We start from the raw sequence: 12423 nt of genomic DNA on the forward strand, positions 1-12423 counted from the left end.
TTTCTGAAACTTGGCCCTTTTTCAAGTTGCAAATCTGAATGAAAAAAACCTTAAGTCGAGAAAAATACCTTCACAATATGGTCAACATATTTCTTTCTTTATCAAAAGAAACCAACAACCCAGTTGATCCCATTTCTTGACCGTTGTAACATGCGATTGAATTGTTTGAGAGCAGACAAATCAAAAAGAATAATTAGAACGTAGATTTATTATTGTAATTTAGTTCATGCCGAAAGCATTTTTATTTTATCATGAAACAACTGATTAAGATAGATGAACAATAAAAATAACGTTAAAGGAATAAAATTTGAAGTATTTATTGGATTGCATCGCAAAAAATGACCCAATAAAATACATTTCTGATGCTAAATTAATAATTTTGTTTTTGAAATCAATAAAATTATTGGTACACCATTTGGGGTACACCAAATATAACTATTTCGGGATCTCACACAATTGGAGCAACTCAATATGTTTAAAATGTTGTAAGGATTTTTGTAAAAAGTCAGCTTAGTCAAATATCGATAATAATTTAATCTATTTTTTGCTCAATCAATAAATTGAACGAAGAATCGATCCAGCCCTTATCGATATTTAACTGAACTGATTTTCTACATAAATCCTTAAGAAGATGGAGTATTTTAATATTAAACGGCTCTGAGTAGAACTCCTTCACAACGCCGTGTGCTTATGGTGAACAACCAGGCCGAACTGCAGATCCCAACCGTCCGCAACAAACACAACCAGGCCACTCCGTTACCGTCCGATACAGTAATCGAGAACTCGCGCGGATGTATATATAATCGTGGACTTCAAAATCTCAATTTTCGCATTCCGGTTTCACACACACACACACACAGAGAGAGAGAGAGAGAGAGAGAGAGAGAGAGAGAAGAGAGTCCTTGTCAATTGAGATTCGAAAGGCAAGTTCTAATGTTGTTTTACTTAGTTAGATTTTGACTTTTTCTCTTTCTGTATCTTCGATCTTTTATGATTTTGTTTTGATTTATTCAAGGTTGCGCTTCTGTATGCTTCTAGGGCTCGATTCTGTAGGCAATCGATTGTAAAATTGTTGCCTTTTGATCCCTTATCTTAATTTGATTTCTTGTCATGTTGGGTCCTTATAGGTTCGGTAGTCGTATTTCAATTTTTTTTTTTTTCACGCTTGGAGTTTGATGATGGTTCCAATAATTAGGGTTTCCTGGAAGCTAATTCTTGTTAACTAGAATGAGTTTTGTGTTTCAGATGGTTGAGACCATGTTCCTTCGGCCGAATGACCCTGAGCACAATCGTCCACTAATTGATTCGTATGCAAGTACGCATGTACGTAATTTTATGTAGTATGTATGTTGTGCACAATTTGTCTGGTTGATGAACTTTTGCTAATGCTCGACTTTACTGTTCAAGGCTCGTCCTAGCGTCGACCCACTGGAACAACCAGAGTACCGTGACCTCACTGATGAAGAGTGGGAGATATACAACAAGATCATGGATGAGAGTGAGGAATGTTTAATATGCGCTCATAGTTTTTAATGTTTTTAGATATGTATGTTTGTCGTTGTTCTTACGTTATAATCTTATGTGTGCAGGGATTTGATGCTTGGCAGTGTCCTGAAAATTTAACGGAGAATGGTTTAATCAAAACACTTTTAGTTTCTAAAGAGGAGTTGCCAGATGATTATGAGAAGTTCAACCAACTGTCACAGTTCGCTCTTGACCAATACAACGACCAGCAGGTGTTTCCTTGTGTGTGTGTGTGTGTGTGTGTGTGAGAGAGAGAGAGAGAGAGAGAGAGAGAGAATTCTCTATCTCATCCTCTTTTGTTGGTTTTTCCTTCTCTTTACTGGGTTTAACTTCTTGCTTCTGTTCCAGGGAACAAATTTTCAATTTGTCAAGGTCCTTAAGGCAAATGTGGAATTTTCTGGAAGTTGTATTTACTAACTCACCTTTCAGGCTGAGGATACAGCTAGTGGTGCTTTTGAGAATTTCCAAGCACGAGTGATTCTTCATTACACAATAGAGAGAAAAGTTGACCTTGTCAAGCTTGAGCCAAAAAAATCCCAACCTGTTGAAGGTACATTTTGGTTGCTCATATATTCTTCCCATAATTCAATGTTTAATTGACTTACTATATAGCTTGATTTCGGGAAGTAGGAGGAATGAACCGTTTGATTTCTATGATTACATCCTTTGTATTAGTGGCATGGCTATGTGCTTAATCTTTTGCAAACTGTGATGTTCTATATCTAGCATGGGGATTTACCTTTTAATGGATACCTCCAAATTTGTCAGGTGAACATGATAAGATACCAGTTAATTAATTTGTACACCCCAAATATTCTTAGAAAAACAAAACAAAATATGAAGATCCATTTTCTTGTAATTTCTTATTGAGAAAACTTAGTTTAGACTTCAGAGCCATTTTTTTTTTTATTACTGTTAGGCAATGCTTGGGTACTTAAGAGACTTTTTATTTTGCTTATTTTAGGCGAATAACTAACTGTCCTATCGTTGCGAAATGGCGAATGACACCACTGAAGGAAATTGTACGCTATGCCACCATTTTGAATCATCGCTATAGTTTAGGGTCTGGTTCTTCGGTTATTTTTTCCAATTCGAATAGTTGATAAAAATTCGTTACGAAGGCTGCCCCCACAGATTTGTTTCAAGAGGGAAAGCCCTTAATCCTCATTGCCACGTTTTGCAGTGATAATAAACTGCTTATACTCAATCTGTCCTGTTACCACATCGTCTTCTCTTCTAATTCCACCTATGACAATCTGATGTTAGTTGCAGAAAGTGGAAAAGGAACTAGCGTTGATCCAATCAGCCCCAGTGAAAGCAAACGCACTTGCTTTTCTTCAACTGATGTGCCACTGAAGAGTGAGTCTCTCTCTCTCTTTCTATAGATCCTTGCTCTTCATTATGTTGGTTTCATTATCTTGAAACTGCGTCAACAATACATTTTTCCATGTTTGAAAGATTGAAAATTTTGGGCGTTAAGCCTAGAAGAATCTCACTAGCCTAGGATGATGGATGGTTTTATCTTCTTGTGTGCACATTATCAACTGCAACTATGAAAGAAAGCAGAATCTCATAAGCCTTGTCTCTGATTGCAGGTTGCTTATGAGTTCACTGGGCTTCAAATCCCATCTTCAGCATGGTGAATTAATGCGCGTCTCTTTTAGCTATACTCCTAATATGGACTGTTTTATGGACTGATTATTCAAAAAGGCAGTTTTCAGCCATGCTTTCATAAGGTAAACCAGGAGAAGCGAAAAATATGAAAAGATGGCGTGCAATCTTCCCAACTCATTTGAATCCCCTACTTTCTTTCCATGAATTTAGAATCTTAAAATAGTCCAAAGTCCAAACCCCCTCTCTCCTGTGTCGCCTTGATTCGTCTATACTGGTTCGTTATAGACAACACCCTATGAAAGAAATTCACTTCATAACCTTAAACATACAAATTGAATAATGCATCTATCCCGAAGTAACACTTCAATTCAATAACCATCCCTTCCATTGTAATTGAATAATTACCTGCAGACTAAAAATCGATCGAAAAATCGATTTGGTGGTTACTTTAAACTGCCCAATAATTGGGTTACGAAAAAAGCGAGCTATTGTCATCTCCTTGCCCCTCAACCTGTGGCGGACCCAAGAATTTGACATAGCGGGGGCACCAATTTTCCTTGTAACGCCGTAATATGTGAGTCATAGTTAAACACATTCACACCAAAATAATTTTAGCATTCATGATAATGTAATAATTTAAAAGTATATATGCATTTTAATATCAATCTACTTGGACAAATTTGCGCACCTCGACTATATGTGTTAAAACAAAATTATCACATGTTCATCATCTATTTTTCTATTATTAACTCTACAAGTACAAGTTTCAGAGACCAAAAATGTACAAATACAATGTGCGAGTTCATATTGAGTACTACACAAATGATTGAAGACGTTGGGGAGTGGGGGAAACCTTGGTTGTGAAAGAGTTTTAGTGGATTTTGAAAATAAAATAAAAAAAAAACTTTGGAGTGCGGGGTATTGAACTGTTTTAGTGGATTTTGAAAAAAAATTAAAAAAAATCTTTGCAGCGCAGGGAATCGAACTCCCGCTGTTTGTTCCTTATAGGACATTGCTTACCATTGCACCAAACTTCATCTTATTGTACAAGTTAACATATATATATATATATATATATATATATACACACAAAATCGGAAATTTTTTTTATAAAAAGAAAGGCGTGGGGCACGTGACCTCATGTGCCCTATGGTGGGTCCGACCCTGCCCTCAACAACTCGTAATTATCAATGAAAACTTTTTAATTCTAAAATTCAAGCAAAAAAGAAAAAACCCAATGCAAAGTTATCATTTCATAGTTGAGATTTAGCTCACTTAGAATGTACAGAGCTTTTGTGCATATATTCAGCTCAAAATGATTTATGTGAGTGAATTTATAAGAATGATTATACTTGTATCAACTTAAAATGAAAGACCTTGGGGTCCGGTACATCGTTGGTCCTCCCCCCCCCCGTTGAAAAGGAAGTACATGTCGTAGCATACTCCGAACTTTTTTACGTATTCCAAAGCATTGAGGGAGGTTTTTTGTTGCAACACTAAGGAAAATGAATGGGGGCCGTGTTTTTAGGCTCCTGACAAGAGTTATCATTTCATTGTACTTCGAGGCAACTAGACTTTCGCACGCGCTTGAAGCAGTTAAATTGTTCACGGCGGGAGCACCTTTTCGCTTTGGGTGGGGCTAGTTGCCTTGAAGTACAATGAAAGAATAGCTCTCTCTTGTCAGGTCCCCCATTCATTTTCCTAAGTGTCGGAGCAAGAAACCTGACAATACTTGTAGTTATATTGTTCATTCACTTGATGCTTTGGAATACGTAAAAAAGTACGAAGTATGCTATGACATAAACTTCCCTTTCAACGGGAGGGGGACCAGCGATACACCAGACCCAAGGTTAGTTTTAAATTTTATTTTCTTGCTAATATTTGTTTTTCGTAATTTATGATAGGTTCATACAAATATAATCATTCTTATAAATTCACTCACATAAATCATTTCGAGTTGAACATAAAATTGATTGCAAGTATGCACCAAAGCTCTATACATTCTAAGTGAGCTAACTCTTGACTATGAAATGATGATTTTGCATTGTGTTTATCTTTTTTGCTTGAATTTTAGGATAAAAAAAATTTCATTGATGATTACGAGGTGTTGAGGGGCGAAGAGATTGCAATAGCTTGCCTTTTTTGTAACCCAATTATTGGGCAGTTTGAAAATTTTTAGTCTGCAGGTAATTACTCAATTGCAATGGAAAGGATGGTTATTGAATTAAAGTGGTACTTTGGGATAGATGCATTATGCAATTTGTATGTTTAAGGTTATGAAGTGAATTTCATTCATAGGGTGTTGTCTATAACGAACCAAGGTGACCAACATTCTTCTTTATGTTTGTGTGCCTGGTGCTGAAATGTACCCTTCTAGGTATTGAATTGCTTTGATTGTATCAGTCTATAGGTCCAGATAAGCTTTGTCAATATTTTTCTATTTCCTTGCCCTCACCCTCTCTCCCTCAACTTCAATATAAATTTAGGTTGTATTCTTATATCCTTTTTTCTTGTTGAAACAGGGTGTTCCACCGCATATAGACAATTATGTGCCAGTGCTTTTCTTCGAGTTCAGGCTAACAGGTATAAGGATGGTCGCAAAATTTTCTCTCTGTTTTCCCCACAGATTGTACAAGAATAAAATGGCCAGAATAGCAAGTAGGGGGAAGAGTTGTTTCAATTATATCTTTATATGGTGCATCATGTTAGTAGTTTTCGGTAGAACATCTGTGGTATTAAGATTGTCTTTCGAGACCTTAAGACCTTGTTCGGTTTGGGTTTTGAGGGACATTTTAAAGTGTAATGAGTGGAGAGAGATAGAGAAAATTTACTGGGGACGGTGCGCAGGTGTTTTGAGTACCTCAAACAAACAAGCCCTAAAGATTGCTTACCTTGAGTACAGAACTAGTCTGGTTTAGCTAATTCCTGTTTGGTTTCTGTTTCTGGATCAGTGTTATAAGACACTTTCCAGAAGATTGGTTTCTTAAACACACAAACTTAGAGGTTTTCAATTTGTTTTTTAAAGCCATAATGGTTTTCAAGAACTTGAAAATGTCCTTTTTGGTATTTTCCTAAAAAAAAAAAACGTTTAAAAAAGTTCTGGAATATGTCAACAAACTGTATTTTTCTTGGATTTATTTGAAGAACCAGTGACAGAAGTTGAGTATTTTTAGTAATTAATGGTGTATTGTTTTTTTATATAGAGGTAAAGATTGTTTAATAAAGGTTCCTTTACCTAGAATCATTTTTCGAGATTACGATTGAGAAACTGATTTTGATACCGTAAAAAACTCATTGTATTCGGATTGCATTTTCTTCTAGTGAAGTTGGTTCTGAGAATCTGGAAATACATACGTTAAAGAAACTGGTCACATAAGTTTATTTCCACGGAGCTCGAGAGGTTCTAGGTTATTTGGTTATCATGGAACACGATATTCTCAATTGAGATTAGTGGAGAAGATGGACGCCAATTAGTTGAGTCCTAAGGCGGGTTTGGTTTGGGTGGGCAACTTTCTTAACAAAGGAGTTTCTGGAAAAGTGTTTCTGATTTTGAAAACTGCAACTAAACACTGGTGATTTGTGGGGGGAATTCCCACATGCTTTACACTTCCATAGGGATAGGACCTGCATTTTGGATGTTATGCTAGTACTTAACAGTGATAACATTACATACATATCTTAGGCCATCCACAGTGGCATAATCAAAAATGGATAACCAAAAGTTGACACATCAGCTTTTGATTATCCATTTAAGAGATTGCTAAGCTTAACAATGTTGAGGTCCACAATGGTCACTTTTAGTCCATAACTAAAATAAGGGATACACTACAATTTCACACTCTCTCTCCCCTTGTGTTTTCCACCATTGATCACTTCCCTCCATTACATTTTTTTTTGGCAAAAATATATCGATTTTTTCCTTTAATTTTGGGGAAAAAATTGGTGACTTCCTTCCCTAATAATACAATATTATGAATTTGGAAAAAAAATCATGTACTCAAAAAAAAAAACAGATGTGTTCTTGAATTTGTAAAAAAATGTAAGGTTCTTTATGTACTCAACCATAGGGAGAAGAACGAAAAAAGAATAAAATAAAAACGGAAAAAAAAAGTGAAATACCTTAATGCGGCGACAAATGTTTTCCACCATTGATCACTTCCTTCCATTACGGTTTTTTTTTGGCAAAAATATATCGATTTTCTCCCTTAATTTTGGAGAAAAAATTGGTGACTTCCTTCCCTCATATTATGAATTTGGAAAAAAAATCATGCACTCAAAAAAAAAAAAAAAACAGATGTGTTCTTGAATTTGTAAAAGAATGCAAGGTTCTTTATGTACTCAACCACAAGGAGGGGAACGAAAAATAATAAAATAAAAACGGAAAAAAAAAGTGAAAATACCTTAATCCAGTGACAATGAGTTGAATTGTAAATAATTGAAAGATATGAGCTTCACTTTTGGAGGGAAATAAAAAGAAAGAGTTTGTGGCTAAAGAAAATGAGATACAGAGCAGGCGAAGAAAATAAGAAGAAAATATCATTTGAAACACATGTGTACATAAATTTTAGAACCAGTTAACTTATGTGGCGTGAGATCCACAAATTTTGATTATTGAAAAAGGTTGCTAGTTTTGGTTATCCAAAGCCCAAAATTTGATTATTTCTATGAATGTTGTTAAGTTTGATTATACCATTGTGAGTCATCTTTTAACCCAATATTGTTAACTTTAAAAATAATTTGCTTTTGATTATGCCACTGTGGATGACCTTAGAACTTAACAGTTCTACAAAGGTTGCTAACATTGAGTATAGAACTAGTCTGGTTTCCTAATTCCTATTTGGTTGCTGTTTCAGGATTGGTGTTATTGGACACTTTTCTTAAACACAAAAACTCCATGGTTCATCTTGAATTTGTTTTGTTAGCGATAATTGTTTTCGAGAACTTCGACATACCCTTTTGGTGTTTTCCTTGTTATAGGTTTTTTTCTGCTGAAAAAAATCATTGTAAACAAGTTTCGAAATCTACCTAGTGAACTTTCTTTCTTTTTTTCAAAATTATCCTAGAAGACTGATTCTGAAAACTGAATCGAGTGGTTGGTAGTCTTGACCTTGTTCATTTTGGTGTCTCAAAACCCTTGAGCACGGTCTCCAATAAATTTTCTCTATCTCTCTCTCCACTCATTACTCTCAAAAACCTCGCTCAAAACCCAAACCGAACAAGGTGTTTGTTCTTTTTCGAACTTGCGGGTGAATGTTTAGGGTGTTTTCATAGTTTTTACAATTTTGATAACTGTTCGAAATTGTCCCACATCAGTTAATTATCTCCCTGCAAAACTAGTATATGACTATATGAGTCTGAGCGACCTCTCCATTCATTGTCAATTGGTATTGAGTTGGATGCTTTAATATGGTATCGGAGCTAGGTTTTTGGAGGCTTTTTCCCTTTTTTTTTGTGCCATAATTCATAGTTGCACTGTGTTTCGTTGTAATCTGTGTTTCGGATCCTTTGTTGAACTCTTCACATGCGAGTCGAGAGTCGCACGTGAGGGAGAGTCTTAGTTTCAGGGAGCTCCTAAAGTGGTGCCACTCCCACCTTGGGGGCCCGGTTTTGCGCTCCCAACTAAGGAGCTTGACGGACAATGTTCTAAAAGTCGTTGGTAGCTAGTTGGGCGGTTGGCCACCTTCGAGTGATTAATCGGTACATATTAATTAGTAATCGACGATTAATCGTTAGTCGGACCTAATCGGATAGACCCCTCCAGAGATTAATCGCCGAGTAATTCCGTGTTTTATAACATTGTTGACGGGAGCCCTCTCTTGTGAGATGGACGCTTGCTCCTTACAAAGATGAGTGCTTTTGTATGATCTTTGTATAGTAAAACATGGATTTAATAATTGGTCTTTGATGAACTTATATATCTAGCCCAAGTCATGATATCTTGAAAAGAAAATCATACTATATTGTAACACTAACCCATTTCTTACATTTATGGAAGACTTGGCTCATATCTTTACTTCCTAAAATGATTTTACTTTTAAAGTGATTACTCTATGCTACATTATTTTCATAATATATGAGCTTCTGTATTCCCTCGCTCCCACACCAGCTCCCACTACGTTGCAACTAAGGGGGAGTGTTGGAAATTGTCCCACATCGGTTAAATATCTCCTTTCAAAACTAGTATACGAGTCTGGGCAGCCTCTCCACTCATTGCCAATTGGTATTGAGTTGGATGCTCTAATAATAACATGAACTGGTTCATGACATCCATCAGTTGAATCACTTAGGCGCTGTTTGGCATCAAATCTTATCCGGGCAGCAAAAACCAGTTCAACCCAGTTTTTTACATCCCGCAAACTTGTTCTCAGTGTTAGAAACGTAGGGAGGTGCTTCTCCTGCTTTTCTTCTGCCACTAATCCCCATCTGGTAATTGACATTTGTATTTTTCTTGGATTGATTTGCAGAAACCCAAGGGGGGCAGGAAGATGATCGGTAACACTTCCCCACCGGAAGCATAAATGAAATGGTCGAGATCTGACTGTTGTATACACGTCGTGAAACCCATATTCCTTACTACTACACCTTCAAACAGGATTCAAGTAAAGAAAGGTACTGTATTCTTGTACTTTTGTTCATAAGCTGAGGAAATTTTGTAGAGGTACCGAATTTTATCTTCAATGAGGCATGCACCAGCTAAAAGTACAGTTTTGATTTGGTACTGCTCATGTATTGTCATGTATGAGATTTTGATGGCTTTGCTGTTATTCTTTGGATAATTTGAATGCCTCTACTCCTGTGTTTTTATATATATATATATATATAGAGAGAGAGAGAGAGAGAGCTTGCTGCTATATCTACTGATAAATAGTAGGGTTGCAAAACGAGCTGTTCATGAATAGCTCCTGCTCATTCGTTTAAAGCTCGTTTGAGCTCAATGAGCTGGGGAAAAAAAATCTTAATTGAGCCAACTTTGCGTTTACGCTAGCTTGGTTTGAGTGGTTCTTCAACACAAAGATATTACCAAATTGTGTTTCTATTCGTATATAGATCGATTACTTCATGGATTCTGGACTTACTTAATTCTTGATTTTGCTCTTTAAGCTTGAGTTCCGTTTATATTAGTTCAATTCGACCACTAGAGATCTATAGCTCAAGCTGAGCGCATGTTGAACTAATTTTCAATAAGCCAAGCTCGAACGCTAAAATGTTTGGCTCTGCTCATTGTAGTAGTAATGCATTAGTGTTTCTCTCACAAAGGAAACCGAGATCAAACTCTGGTTGGGAGGCACAGTTTGTGGATCCATATTTCTCTCTGAACTGTTACACAAAATTGATTCTCTTAGGAGGATCAATCGAAATTACCAGGAATGAAGAAGAAAAGTAACAAATGAAAGGAGAACTTTGAAAAGCTATTGACTGATTAGATATGGGAAAGGGTCTGTTCTACAAAGAAAGAAATGATATGGGAAAGGACAATGAGCTCTCTTTTTCACTACAAAAAAGAAGAAGGATTAGATGGGAAGGATGGGCTGGGGTACGGCACTAGTAGCATACGTTTAGAAGTGGGCACGACAAGACACGATTACTATAGGAGGGTTGGTGCGTGTTGTCGGTTGGGTATTGTCTTAATTCAATTCGACAAATTCGACAAAACCATCGCCAACGATATCAATTCTCTCTGTATAAGTTGGACTCATAATCTCACTCGACCTAAGTCTCGTTATATGAGTGATTGCCCGTTGCAGTCTATAAGTCTAGCGTGCCAAGATGGACTATGAAGCCAACCACCTTTCTAGGTTGAACTTGCCTCTATACTTATTAGTCTCCGATTAAGTATTAATCCCATACCCGACTAACATAATTTTTGATATGGTTGATGTTCGCGATGAGCTTTACAATGTATTGGTTCTAATCATAAATGTGAACCTGAGAAGGTCCAAAATTGGCCAACTGCACAGCACAGTCCCTTTCACGAACGTAGTCCAAAATAAAATGTACAAGACTAGGACACTGGGCTTAAATGGAGCATGTGTGGATACGAGAAATCAAGTAATTAGCAAAGGCTTTGTTGGTATGCATAAAGGACTAGTTGGAATTCATGAACTTATGGTTTGCTTTGTAAGCTTATCGCCTTCATTTTTTGTGAACCGGTTCTGATCATAAATGTGAACTTGAGAAGGTTCAAAATTGGCCAACTGCGTGGTGCAATCCCTTTCACGAGCCTAGTCCAAAATAGTAGCAAAATGCAAAGACTAGGACACTGGACTTAAATGGAGCATGTGTAGACTTTTGCTTAAGTGCCACGTAAACCCCTTTGCTGTCATCTCCTCATGGCCAAGCTGGATTTTTTTTGTCCAATTTTCTTCAAAACTGAAATGTCATGGGCCCCCAGATTTGACCCATTCAATCCGAAAAAAAGAACACAGCAAAATGACAAATTGAACTGTCAGCCCATTCAATCAGCCCCATTATCTATACAAGGAATAGTAAGAGACGTGCGCGACCAGAACAGTGGTGGTTTTTGGGTGGCGGGATTGGGTTTTCACGATTAATTGATATGTTAGCCGGGACACTTGAGTTATCGAAAACAAGAACAGTGTGGCCTTTATCTAGGATTGTGTTTTTTATGTTTTTTAACTCGCAAGAAAAGGGATCCAAAAACTAATATACCTGACATAGAAATGAATGGTTACCTGACACAGAAATGAATGGTTATAATCATCTTTGTGAGTTTTCGATCGGATGGATCCAAATTCTCGATACACAATTTATACCCCATGGACTCACAGATTAATCTTTAGAGAAAGATGGTGTCTTGAGTTTTAAAAAAAAAAAAAAGTTGAGAAAACAAAGATCGTAATGCAACAATATTATTCACTATTGACAAGAAAAGAGAGAGCTAGCTACTAATTTTTAATGATAAACATGCGGATTTATCATGGTTTTTTATTGTGTAGTAATATATATATATGGATGTAAATGTGTCATACTATTTTCATGTCTAATTTACCTATTTTGTTGGTTTATGTAATCTCTTTTGGTGCCATTTAATGGTGGTAGTCTATGAACTATTTTGGAGTATTAATTTTGGTTCAAGACTTGAAGTGTTAATGAAGTTACGGGCTATTTTTATAAACAATTTTGCGATTATGTTTTCCAAATTCATATTTTATGGAAACGTTTGAATGTTTAGGGTAGAACCGAAACCGGACCGGTATAGCGGTTAGGTTCTATAGTTGTAATGGTTAGGTTTTAGTTCTCATTTTTTCAAAACCGCTAGAAATG

At 36.4% G+C, this 12423-nt stretch overlaps 1 long non-coding RNA gene across 8 annotated transcripts; it reads left to right on the top strand.

The window, feature by feature from the left end:
- Window positions 1-1243: 1243 nt before the first annotated feature.
- Window positions 1244-9928, top strand: LOC131324792 (uncharacterized). 8 transcript variants are annotated; one of them, XR_009199452.1, is made up of 8 exons: window positions 1244-1323; window positions 1408-1736; window positions 1873-2074; window positions 2489-2546; window positions 2791-2883; window positions 3120-3260; window positions 5661-5721; window positions 9603-9928. It is a non-coding gene; the product is annotated as an uncharacterized LOC131324792 (long non-coding RNA). The 8 variants fall into 8 exon arrangements; XR_009199453.1 differs by having other exon boundaries at window positions 2797-2883; XR_009199454.1 differs by lacking the exon at window positions 3120-3260.
- Window positions 9929-12423: the final 2495 nt, after the last annotated feature.

The sequence above is a fragment of the Rhododendron vialii genome, chromosome 4a (assembly GCF_030253575.1).
Source record: "Rhododendron vialii isolate Sample 1 chromosome 4a, ASM3025357v1".
NCBI classification, from domain to species: domain Eukaryota; kingdom Viridiplantae; phylum Streptophyta; class Magnoliopsida; order Ericales; family Ericaceae; genus Rhododendron; species Rhododendron vialii.